At 39.5% G+C, this 12811-nt stretch overlaps 1 protein-coding gene across 3 annotated transcripts in view; it reads right to left on the reverse strand.

Moving 5' to 3' along the window:
* Positions 1 to 12811, reverse strand: part of Fhit (fragile histidine triad diadenosine triphosphatase) — a 1508502-nt gene that overhangs the window by 694067 nt on the left and 801624 nt on the right. The gene's annotated exons all lie outside the window — the stretch shown is intronic.

Raw genomic sequence — 12811 nt, forward strand, 5'->3', positions numbered from 1 at the left:
ATATATATATATATATATATATATATATATATATATATATATATATTAGTCTCTCTTACATGAGGGAAGAATTATACCTTCATTATCTTTACCTTTGGAGTTTTGGCCTGGAATGTGTGTCAAAATAAAATAAAGGCATATAATCATTTTCCTATTCTGAATCCTGATAAATGAAAGTCATGTGTCAGCTTGCATCCCAGACTGTATACTAACAAGAACTTTCTCACCATGTGTGAAAACAAAAACTAAGAGCATCTCTATATTATGTCACTAATACATTTCACAATCTGCATCTTGTTTTGGTTGCCAAGATTTAAATTTATTCTGATGTGGCCTTTGCATGAATCTATCTCTTTCTACAGCTTTCCTATCGTCGCCACTGAGATAACTATAATTGTATAGTTGTGTCAGTCAACAGTGGGAACCAAAGACATCCAGGAAACCTCACTTTATTTTCACAGCCATGTAAGAGGAGGTACCTCCATTTGTATAGATGGACTAAACCTAGCCCATGGAAAGCAAAAGTCTCACCCACGTTAGCTCATGTGAGAGGTGACTTGTGTCACTTTGAAGGTAAAATGGCCTAACTGTGCCCCCCTCACACACATACAAACACACATACACACATATACACACAACACACACACACACAACATACATACTCAACATAACACACCACACACACATACAAGCATGCAGGCACACACATTCACATACTGTTAACAAAATCTCAATGATTTGATTTTACCAATAAAGACTTGGGAGCCAGCTGTTGGGGTAAAATCCTGCTAGCTCAAAGAGACAGAGAAAAGACCCAACGACCTTCCTCTTTAGACAATGTCTCAGAAAGAATCTCTTTCCCCATACCATCTCAGAATAACCGCAAATGCCCCTCCCTTCTACTTTCTGTGGGTCTCTCTATCCCTCTTCCTGACTTCCTTTACTTTCTATGTTTTTCCCTATGTTCACTCCCTGTCAACTGGCTGCATGTGCTACCTCTTGACTTATGGTTGACCTTATTTAATCCTATTTGCAATAATCAGAAAGCGCTTGGATTAAAGGTGTGTGCTAGGGCTGAGCCACACCACAACTAGAAACAGTTTTTTCTAGTAAATAATGCAATCTCAGGGTTCACAGAATGATCAAATATCCTGCAACATGCACATATCACACTCACACACACACACACACACACACACACACACACACACACACACACACTGAGGAACTGGTCCTCAAATGATGGTTCTTTTTTCAGTGGCTATAGAAGCTTTGAGGTAGGAAGCAAAGTTGTACAGTGTGCCCCTGGAGAAAGGCCTCTGAGGGCTACAGTCCACCTTGCTTCCAGTCCCGACCTGCTAAGATATAAGGCACTGCTGTATCACACTGAATTAAAACCACCCAGAACCCTCTCCTTACTTACGGCAATAGGAGAGCCTATTCCAATGCGAAAAGAAGAGTTGGTGGCTACAAACAGCAAATCATTTTTTCCAGGATTTAAGAAAACATGAACAAAAGGGAGAGAGGCCCCATTAAATAGGAGAGAGAAGCATCAATAACCTCATCATTTCATGAACTGTGTACATGAGTGTGATGCTGAGTGAGAGTTTCAGACAGGAGTGAGCAAATTCCATTCCTAGCTGTCTGACCCTGGTCTGCTACATGTTAGTTCCTCGGCGAGAGCACAGTAGGTGAACTACACTGTCTCCTCTGAAGCTGCAGTGTCTGTTAACTGCACAGAGCTCCCTCTCCTATCTGGCTCTCCCTTCCTCTCCCTCATCTGTGTAGCTTGTAAGTTACTCCTATAAACTGGTGATAAATTAGTTATGAAACTGGTAGTGTGTGGTTGTCTACATCAATAACGAAACAGCAAACAAGCAAATAAAAAAAAGTGAAGATCAGAAGAAATACAACATCAGTCGCTTCCTATTAATGGATCATTCACTCATCCATTTGCTTAAATATTTATTTAATATCTGCCACATGCCAAGAACTGTGCTGCATGCTCAGAAATACACTGTGAATAAAAGACGTATATCCCAAGCTGGCTGGGGAAAACAGGCACTCCTCGAGCACAACAGAAAGAAATATGTGGCTGTGAATTCTAACAGTGCGTGAGGAAAACAAACCATGAGCCCGTGACCTGCGGATAAAGCCAGAGCAGCCTCTTTGAGTGCAACCTAAGACTCTCAATGTGTCTCAAAGACAGTGTGCTAAAACCCATGGCTGACATTGCCCCTCACCCACCACCAACCTTCCCATTCAGTGTTTCTAGCATTAGGTAAAGAATTTCAGGTTCTAACAAGTAGGCTGATACTGCTGATGCCACTGCACTAGGAAGCCTCCTCAGAGAGCCACTGGTCCAGAACATAGTCCTAGAGGGAGACGAAGGCAAGGGCTGAAGTTGAAGAACAAGGCAGGAGCTGAGCATCCTCACAAATGCCAGATAATGATAGGAACATCTGTTCTAGACTCCAGCTTGCCCAGGTCTTGAAGTGAATATACATGATATGCGTACATGTCTATGTGTTTGTGTGAGTGTTGTATGTGCATGCATGCATGTATATATGTGTATACATGGTATGCATGCATGTATACATGTATGTGTGTGTATATGTGTGTGCAGGTATGTATATGGATATATATGTGCTGCAGGTGCAGGTACATAAATGTGTCTGTTCATTGTATGTATAAGTGCACATACATGTACATCTGGATGTGCATGGAAACCAGAGGTCAGTGTTGGGTGTCTTCCTCAACTGCCCTGTGCTTTCTTTTGGGAAGGGGATGTCTTACTGGAGCTCATCATTTTGGCTATGCTGGCTGGTCAGAGAAGTCCAGGAATCTGACTATTCTTACTTCCCTGGTGCTGGAACAAACAATATCTATCACTAGGCCCTGGGGATCTGAACTCCTCATGCTCGTATGGCAAGCACTTTACCAAACGAGCCATCTCCCCATCCAGTGGCAGCTATTCCCATGTTTCTCCAAAGAGGCCCCCTATTACCTGTTCTAAGCCAAGAGAATCTAAGAAATTCAGTCAGAGAATATTGAGAGCCAACATCCAAATCAGACACTGTTTCAGTAATACATTCCTGAATTAACACAGTGTCTCAGGCAAAGTACTGGATGTTAGGATAGCAAATACAACAGCTAAGATTAAGGAGATTACAGGGTGAAAATTCCACCAAACATACAGTATTAAGGACTATGACGAGAAAGGCATCTCTGTCAGCAGAGCGGATGTTTGTATACAAGTGCTGTGAAAGGGCTAACTCATATACAGAAATGATTTTTTTTTCTTAGCCTCGTGCAGTATGGACTATTAAACTGGCTTACAAAGGAAGATATCTTTGCTAGTAGTTTTCATTTTTTAACAGACAGAAAGCCATAGGAATGCTGACACTTTGATAATTCTTAAAATTCAGTCTTCTTCCACATCATCTAACTGCTGGAAGCGGACATTCCTCGAAAGCTATGTCCAGAAACGTGCAACACACTGTTAGTGGACTAAAGATCACGGTTTGAGAAATGCCCATGGAAGGCCTGGCTCCCTGTTCAGGGAAAAACCCAGATGGATAATCTTACACAGACTTTGACAGGGATACAAGTGTGTTTAAGGTTTACTATGTCCTAGGGACTGTACTGAACATTCCTTAAAAGTACCTCTTTATATCTTTAACAGTATTGCTAGCCATACTTAAGAAATAAGGAAAACAGGTTCCAGCAATGTAAAATGATCTCCCCAAATTTAGTGATACCAGAAATTAGTTGTAGATCCAGAGTGTAAAACTGAGGGTTTGGGGTTTGGCTGCAATAACAGATTAACTTCACTCTACTGTGCTTGTGAATGGCAACTTTCTCAGGGTGTGTTACCACAAACTGATCCTGGCCTCCACTGGTTCTCCTAAAGGGGACGTAAAAAAAAAAAAAAAAAAAAAAAAAGAGCTCAATTATTTCCTAAGACTTGTGAATCTCCATGGATGCCTGCTAATATGCATGCCTTCTAGAAAACAAGTAAACATAGCAACATGCTTTACAAAGCCAACATACATTTGTCTCACAGACAACTACGAAGGGCAGAGACCTACATTAACAAGACCGTGTCTCCAGAATGTAGGGACAGCTCAGTGGTGACATGCTTACCTATCATTCCATTATCTGCAATATAAATTTTATAAAATAATTGATTAATAAGTAATTAGCTGATTAATAAAAACTTAAAGACAGATCTTTCTAATGGGTCAGCTACATAAACTTAGTTGATATAATCTGTGAGCCTTTCTCATCTATAAAATGAATAATATTAATATCCTCAAAAGTATGCACATTTATGTTTACATATATATGTGTGTGAGAGATAAGAATGAAAGTGTAATGTTTTGCATCATTTTTAGCATGAAATCTAGCACATGACAGATGTTAATATATTAACTTTCTCCTTGTTTACTAACTATAACCATTTAGGAAATGTAATATACTTAATAAAATAGAAAAAATAAACATTAAGAACCAGTAAACACATGCAAAGATGGCTAATTCAATTACAACCTTAGGACAAAAAAATAAAAAGAAAAATAAAAAAGAAAACTAGCCAAGATGCCACTGAATTCTCCAGAAAAAAAAAAAGTCAATTTTGATAATCCAAAAGAAGACTATCAAAGGAACTCAACCTCTATATGGCCATTTGATGAATTATTTTAAAATTTTTAAATGCTGTGATCGATAAATACTATTTCTTTTCACTTGCCACTAAGATTAGCAGCTCAGGAGGCAGTAAAATTATCTGTAAATGGTATAGCTTGTCTTTGGCTACTTTGTGGGTTCTTTCTTCCACTCTCCTCCACCCCTTTTCTTCTACCCTTTCAACCCCCTAGCACTAGATAAGAGAGAAAAAAGGAGAGAGAGAAAATGAATGGGATCCTGAAAAAACTCAGAGATAAGAAAGGGAGCTGCATTCTCATTAGATTACTTCCTCCTAATTAGGGGCATCAAGGTTCTTGGGGGCAAGTTTGATCTTCACCATCAGGATATCTAATTTCTTCTTGTGATTGTTTCTTCCTCGTGCAGGACTACTTAGACGACTTAACAACCACCACCAACAACAACCCAACAACAACCCACAAACCACAGTCCCCTGCTAGAGCAGGAGTCAAGTCATAGCCAGCTGCTGTGAAGCAGACCCATATCCCCTCACCTGGGATTAAAACAAATACATTATCTTATTCCATTTATGTGCTTTTTAAAGAAAACAAAAACTCCAAAATTCTCACTGCAAAAAGGGGCGGAAGCAATGGCTCAGAGGTTAAGAGCACTGACTGCTTTTCCAGAGGACTGGGGTTCAATTCCTACCACCAACATGGCAGCTCACAACTGTCTATAACTATTCTTGAGACCCAACACCCTTCCACAGACATAGATGCAGGCAAAACACCAGTGTATACCAAAATAATTAATAATGAAATAATTTGTTAAAGTTGTCTATAAAGGAACAAAGAGTTAGGGATTTGGAAATCTCAGAATATCTTTCACACCACCTCAAGTAGGGCATGATTGCTCACAAGCACAAACAGAACATACATATGTGGTCACGGCTGAGTTTTAACAGAAGTTTATTTCTATTTACTGAAAGGTGTAGTCCCCATAATTTCCTACTATCAAGAAATATTTTTTCATTTTTTGACTTTTCTAACCATTGGTAAATGAAAAAAGAAAACAAAACAAAAACTTATCAGCTGTTGGGCTGTGTACCAAAAAGGTTGTGAACTTCATTTGGCTTTGAGTGTAGTTTTCCAGTTCCCACCAGAGAGGTGACTCTCATATGTGTGTGCAAGTGCCAGGAAAGACAACAGTTATGTCAGCATGTAAAACCTGGGAATACCCATCAGTTCACCATCAGGGAAAGGTTATATACTTAATCTTTGATATTCTGTAAGGGAAAATGAATGAAGTAATTTGCTAGCTATTAACATAAAAATATATTCAGTAAAAATGTAAGTTGGCAACTACTGAATGATAAAGCAAGATGAGCTGGCACATAAGGCACCACTTAGTCCTCGTGCCGACCTGACACAGGACAATGAGGTAAAACCACTTTGGATCCACCATTCTGAGATCTCAGAATAGCAGAGCGGTCCCTTGGCTTTACCGCAGCCATAACAAACCAGACACGCACCTGCAGGAGGAAAGTGGCACAGAAAATAGAACAGAGTGAAAAGAACATGGTCCCTGAAAGTACTGGGAGGCTCAGGGACAGATCCTGCTGCATTTGTTCAGAAGCAATTCAACCATCCTCGGTGATCATGAGGCCAGTGGTGGTATGAGGACAAGAGGACGTTAAGTCACATTTCTGAGTTTCCAGGGACTCTGTCGGACATCAGGTTGCCTAACCAGAGCAGGGAAGAATGTGGTCACAGCAAATACCCGTCTCAGCTCATTACTCAACACCTGTTAACAGTGATTAACAGTGCTGGCTAATCACTTGTTAAGAGCATCTCTGGCTATAATGGATCCCGGAGGTCTGTGAAGTTGACTTCATTACATATGTTTCTCCTTTTACAAGGTCTCATCCAAATATCACCAAAACCTACTGAGTGTTTTATGAACTGCCAGGTCATCAATTCAGAGTTCCAAAAACAGCGTCTTCATACACAGGGTGGGGATGGCACGGGTGTACAGGAACTCTAAGAATAAAGCTTGCAAACCTTGGCTTGCAGGTCACAAAGTGACCCCTCACTGCAGTGAATATTCTACGAGGCTGCCACCTGTGTGTGTTAAACCAATCATTGCCTTCTGTATTCCTGGATACAAGATGGAGAATATATTTAGATGATAAGGGGACCAACGCCCTTGCTCTTTTTCTCATTAAGGAAAGCAAAATGGTCAAAATAAAAAATCTAAAAGTCTTCAGAAAAAAACTTCATAAACTTTAGTTTAAAAATGTCAAATATGTTCTTATTCTCACTTGGTTTTTCTCAGTCTCTGTCTCTCAGTCTTTCTCTCTGTGTTGTTGAATATTAATATTTACTATTGATTTATCTTTTAGTAAAGCAGTAGTTATTCCTAAACCAGCTATATACCTAAATCACCACACAGAGACCAGGGTTTATTTAATTAATCTAGAGCATAATGCTGGGCAATATTTACTCCATCCTAAACCTCCAAGCCAGCATAGTTTTCTACCATTCAGATTTCACCCATTATACTTGCTTTTAGTCATATCTTGAGTCTGATTCATCTCTCCTTCTGGTTCACAGTTTCTCCTCCCGATCACTCTCTCCTCCTCCTTCCCTCCTTTTTCTCCCCTCTGGACCAGGCTATCCCACCCTATTCTCTCCATTGCACAGCACTGGCTGGTTGTTTAATTGACAATTACAGAGAACAAATGGTGGTATGTTTACACAAACTTGAGACAGGTGATGCTTATAATAAGCATCACAATGCAATTGATTGAAACCAGATAGTAGGGGAGAGAAATCAACATTGGAATGAACAACGGTAAATTGTATACATTTCAAAAGAACATTATACCAACACCTCTGTACCCTCCTATCTCTCCATCGCAGCCTTCTCTCTCTCCCCACCTCCCCTCTTCCCACAATAAACCGCCTTTCTACTGTGATAGTTACATAAGCACTAAATATATTAATATCTTCAAGTTGCTTAAAATACTTGTTCAAGATATTGTTTAATTACATCATATGTGTGCTATTTCTATTAAACAGTCAATATGTGTACTCACATACACATGAACATGACAACAAAAACTGTAAACCGTACAGTAATAGTGCATAGGTTTTGGTTATTTGAATAGTATCGAATCTAAATATTATTGAACTCTTCCCAGAGTTAGTTAACTGAAAGTCAACTAGTTAGCCCCTCTATTTTTAGTGACTTGCTAATATGTATCCCACGCATTGTGACATATAAATGTCACAAATAGCATATATGATACAATAAATCATATGTAATCATCCTCACAAATATACACAATTCTTAATACTCTCATAGTAACAATCCAACTATACATATAACAGTAAACTTGTCCCCCGTGTGCAAAATTAATTTTAATTTAACTATAGCGCTGCAATGGATAATCCTGTATATGTGCATGCATGTGTGTGTGTGCGCCTTTACATGTATATATATGAACAGATGTATTTACATATATATGAACAGATATATTTGTATGAGAATCTTCTGTAAAAGGCTATGTGTTTTTTCAGTATATACTCATATGGCCAAACTGCTCAGCAATGAATATGGGTCCTGACACTTTTCAACATTCTAAAAAGCACTGGCTCCTATTATGTACTTTTAAGTGGAGCTTATATCAGGGGTGAGAAAATCTACCTGATTTTACCCAGCCATTCTCTGAGATGGATTTTTCCTTTTTGCAGGCTATTTGCAGGTTTCCGTTTCTGTAAGCTACTCATTCATAGCCAATGCCCAATTTCCCGAGATTTGGTTTAAAAAGTCTTCCTTTGAGGAAGCACTTCTTTGATAAGGGGTTTAACTATTGATCTCCCAGGTAGAATCTACACAGTGGTTCCACCTGATTTACTGTTGAGGACAACAGCACTTCAAGCCATCCTTGCAGCCAGCCTGCCTCACATTGCTTTGCCTTGCACCCAAGGGTCTGTCTCCCTGGCACACACTTTATATCACAATCATGTCTCATAGCTATTTCTCTTGCTTGCCCCCCCCTCCTGTTATCACAGTTACCCCCATAAAGAACTAAAATTTCTCCTCACCCTTGCCTTTTTTTCAAAGAGGGAATAAAGCCTGGACTGAAGACCGTTTTGATGAGATGGCTAGAAAAACTGCTTTTCTTCATTGGCGTTTTGAAAATATTGCTCGGGTGTTTGGGGACCCATTTGTTTCTACTGCCTCCATCTATCTTTGCTTTATGGCTTTTGGCTTCTGCTGCTTTAGGTCCGTATGTGGTTCTGCTCCACTTGGACTGTGTAGCTGCCAGTCTGGGTCTGCTTTCCCTGATTTACTATGCCTAACCTCATTCCCTCTCTGGATTCCAAACCCGATCTGAAAAGGACACTTCCAGCTCAGAGATGCATCCATTTATCGATTGAAAAAAGTTTAGTTCAATAAACATTTTAGCCTAAGTGGGTTCATTTCCAGTAGCACAGATGTTTTCAAAGCAGTTCAGTTGGTAAGACTCAGGAATTTTTATTGTTTTCCAACTACAGTTAGATAGCGAAGCAGAAGCAGATACATTTGTATTAGAGAAAAATCACAATGATAATAAGAATAATTATGGCATAAATTATTGTTTTATTTGTGTTATAGTAGTAATTTTATTTAAATTATGGATATCATATTCACTATATAGAGCATTGTAACAGTAGAATTTCAGATACCAGCTGTAAAAATGAAGAGTTATTTTGTTGTTGTTGTTTTCAAGACAGGGTTTCTCTGTGTAACAGCCCTGGCTGTCCTGAAATTCTCTTTGTAGATAAGAGAGGCCTCAAACTCAGAGATTCGCCTGCCTCTCCCTCCTGAGTACTGGGATTAAAGGCATGTATCACCACACCTAGAAAAATATAAAGTTTTTGGAAGAAACTTTAATTTTTTTTCTCATTAATGCCAATTTGCTGTGTTTTGCTAGTTTGGCAGGTAGCATCAAATATTAAAGAAAATATTAAGGATGAAACAAGACATGGGGCATTCTGTTAAATTACTTTCCTCTGGAGAATTAATAGAATAAAATATGAAGTCTGGGTAGGTGTAAAAACTATTAAGTGGTGCTAGAGTGATTGGCTCAGAGGTCACACACAGCATCCTTGCTGGTAAAGGGACTGAGCTCATTTTCAGGGGCTCACATTGCAGCTCAGAACCACCCCCAAGCCCTGTTTCAGGGAATCCGACCTCCTCTTTTGACCTCCATGAGCACCAGGCATGCCCTTGCTGCTCAGACACACATGCAAAACTCTCATGCACAGAAAATTAAAATAAGTCTTTTTATAAAATGTCAACATAAGGAGACTGGTTTAGAAGCTGTTACTATATTCCTTGGTATAAAACTACCTGGACTACAGCAAGGGGTGTGGGAAGGTGAAAGTAAGCAATGGGGGATCCATTTTTGAGAGGAACTAACAAAATTTACTAGAAAAATGTGAGGCAACATTAAAGCTTACGTTGACATCTTCAAAGCCAGTACATTTTAATTTCTCTGACCAGTTGTCAGTACCGCGCATCAAGATCTTAACCTGGTTATTTGTGCACACATGCGGCAGGCCTTCTGCTCTGACTGTCCAAACAGGATTCCACCTTCCTGTTTCTTATTTTCTGTATGTCTCAAAGTCTAAATACTGGCATTATCACAATATTCTGAAGATGTAGGTACAGAAGTGGTGTGCCGTATGTGGAGAAAATAGCCACCAGCTTGGTTAAGTCTCAGAGAATCTATAAAAAGATCCACTCTACAATGGCTCAATATGGTATGGGATCCTGTAGAAGTCAGACAAAAGGTCTCTATGGCCCCAACCCAAAGCTTAGAAGTGTTACCATTTTAAAGCTGCTTTGGGGTTTTCAAAGCTCTTCTCATGGTTTATCATCTCTGACATATCTAAAAGGAGTCAAAACTGGACCGTTAGGTATTACATGCTATTTTTGTTGTTGATGCTTTTGTTGAAGGACAATCGATTATGATTTGCATAAATCCAAGGGCAACTTTGAAAAGACAGTTGCTGTTAACTAAGATTGACGCTGGCATGTCTCCCTCATGAGGTATGAATCACAGCAATAGCTTTCATTTCACAACTGAGCAAAAGGTTAAGTCTGCCAGACATCCTGTCTCTCACACCTCTAATCTTTTCTACAAATAAGAGCTTGACTGATTATTTCATCATGAAAATCACAATTCCACACAATAAAACCTTGTGTTGGTTTTCTGCTTAAAAAGATGGGGACAAAATTCTTCAATCTATTTTTGGAGTGGTCTTCACTTAAGAATGGTCAACCAAGTGAATCCACTTTCACTTTTTACTGAAAAGATTTTATTTTCTCCCCTCTTTACTGTCCTAAAATTCAGTCTTCTATACATATAATCTATACTCTTTACTTAAAAGTTGAAAGACCTTAACTTAAATGTCAAAGAAAAATTACTAGAGAGAATAAGACAGAAGCTCTCATTACCCTGCATGTCATGCCGCACCAACTACCCATGACTAAGGGAGGGGATGGCCCAACATAAGCCAGTTCTCTGTGCAGACAGCAATAGACAGATAGACAGACAGACAAAAATCAGACTATGGTAACTTGCAGCACATGGAGGAATCAACCGATCTCAGGGCTCACCGTTCATTCATAATACAAACCAATAAATTCCTTTTATCCTTAAATTTACTGTCATTCACAGAAAACAATAACAGTAGCACACCCAGCCAAAATAACACACAAAGAGTGGCTCCAGGTACCTTTTATCAACTTCTCTATTCAAGCACTTAAAAAACAAAACAAAACCATTAGCTCCTTTCAAACTGTAGTAGCCATACTTAGGTGGCTATCATTTTTACCCCCATTTTATGGAAGAGAAGACTGATGCTCAGGCAGCTTATGTCACCCAAAGACACAGGTTAACTGGTGCCTTTTCAATGCGGCATGGTCCAGGAAAGGGGTAGTGAAAACACTTATAGGCTATGAGAACATGAACTGCCAGATGCTCTAGAGCTGTTAGATAAAGGCACATAATGCTGCTTTCTAATCAGAACAAAAATGAAACAGCTCCCCCCCGCCAAGAGGGTGAAAAGTTAAAACTAGGCATGCAGGTAGGGGTGCTGGAGAGATGGCTCAGCAGTTATGAGTAGGTGCTGCTCTTGTGAGGGGTCAAGTTTACTTCCCAGCACCTCTCTGATGCCTTACAAATACTTTTAACTCCAGCTCCAGTGGATCCAAAACCTCTGCCACCCTCCTTGCAACCTGCACTCACATGTACATACACACTCAAAGATGCCCACATGCACAAATAAAAGTCATTTTTAAAGAAAGATGCAGATAAGGGAACTATGGAATTATATGTTCAAGGCATAATACATGCTTCTGTGGAAAAGCCCTCATGTAACATATGACCTGGTATAATGAATATATGCGATTACAATATTTAAATGAATTTTTAAAAATGGAACTCTGTATTATCCAATCTGGTCACTTCACTTTGTCTTTGTTTGTTTTTCAGTTTTGCAGACTAACTTGGTTTCAATCTCAGAGATCTACCTCTGCTTCCCTGAACGCAGAGATTACAGATGTGCGCCACCACACCTGGCTAATCAATCACTTTCTTTGTGGCATCCTGAAGGCCAAAAAAATCTCTCTTAGTTAGGGTCTCTATTGCTGTGAATAGATACCCTGACCACAGCAACTCATAAAGGAAAACATTTAGTTGGGGCTGGCTTACAGTTTCAGAGGTTTAGTCCATTGTCATCATGGTGGGAAGCATGATGCTGGAGAAAGAGCCAAGGATTCTACAGATAAGGCAGCAGAAGTGACTGTGTGCCACACTGGGCATAGACTGAGAATATAAGACATCAAAGCCTACCCCCACAGTGACATACTTTCTCCAACAAGGCCACACCTACTAAAACAAGGCCACCTTTCCTAATAGTGTCACTTCCTATGAGACTATGGGGGCCATGTTCATTTAAACCATCACAGAGCTATATAACCCACCCTCCTAAGGAGTGTCTAACAATGAGGTTTATTTCTTTGATTGCAGTGAATCTATACAACCAAATAAAAAATAATGACCCACAAGTTCTTGAGTCATCATTAATCAACCTTCATATTCACAAACAAA

This window comes from Psammomys obesus, unplaced genomic scaffold, assembly GCF_907164565.1.
Source record: "Psammomys obesus unplaced genomic scaffold, mPsaObe1.curated_primary_1811, whole genome shotgun sequence".
NCBI lineage: Eukaryota > Metazoa > Chordata > Mammalia > Rodentia > Muridae > Psammomys > Psammomys obesus.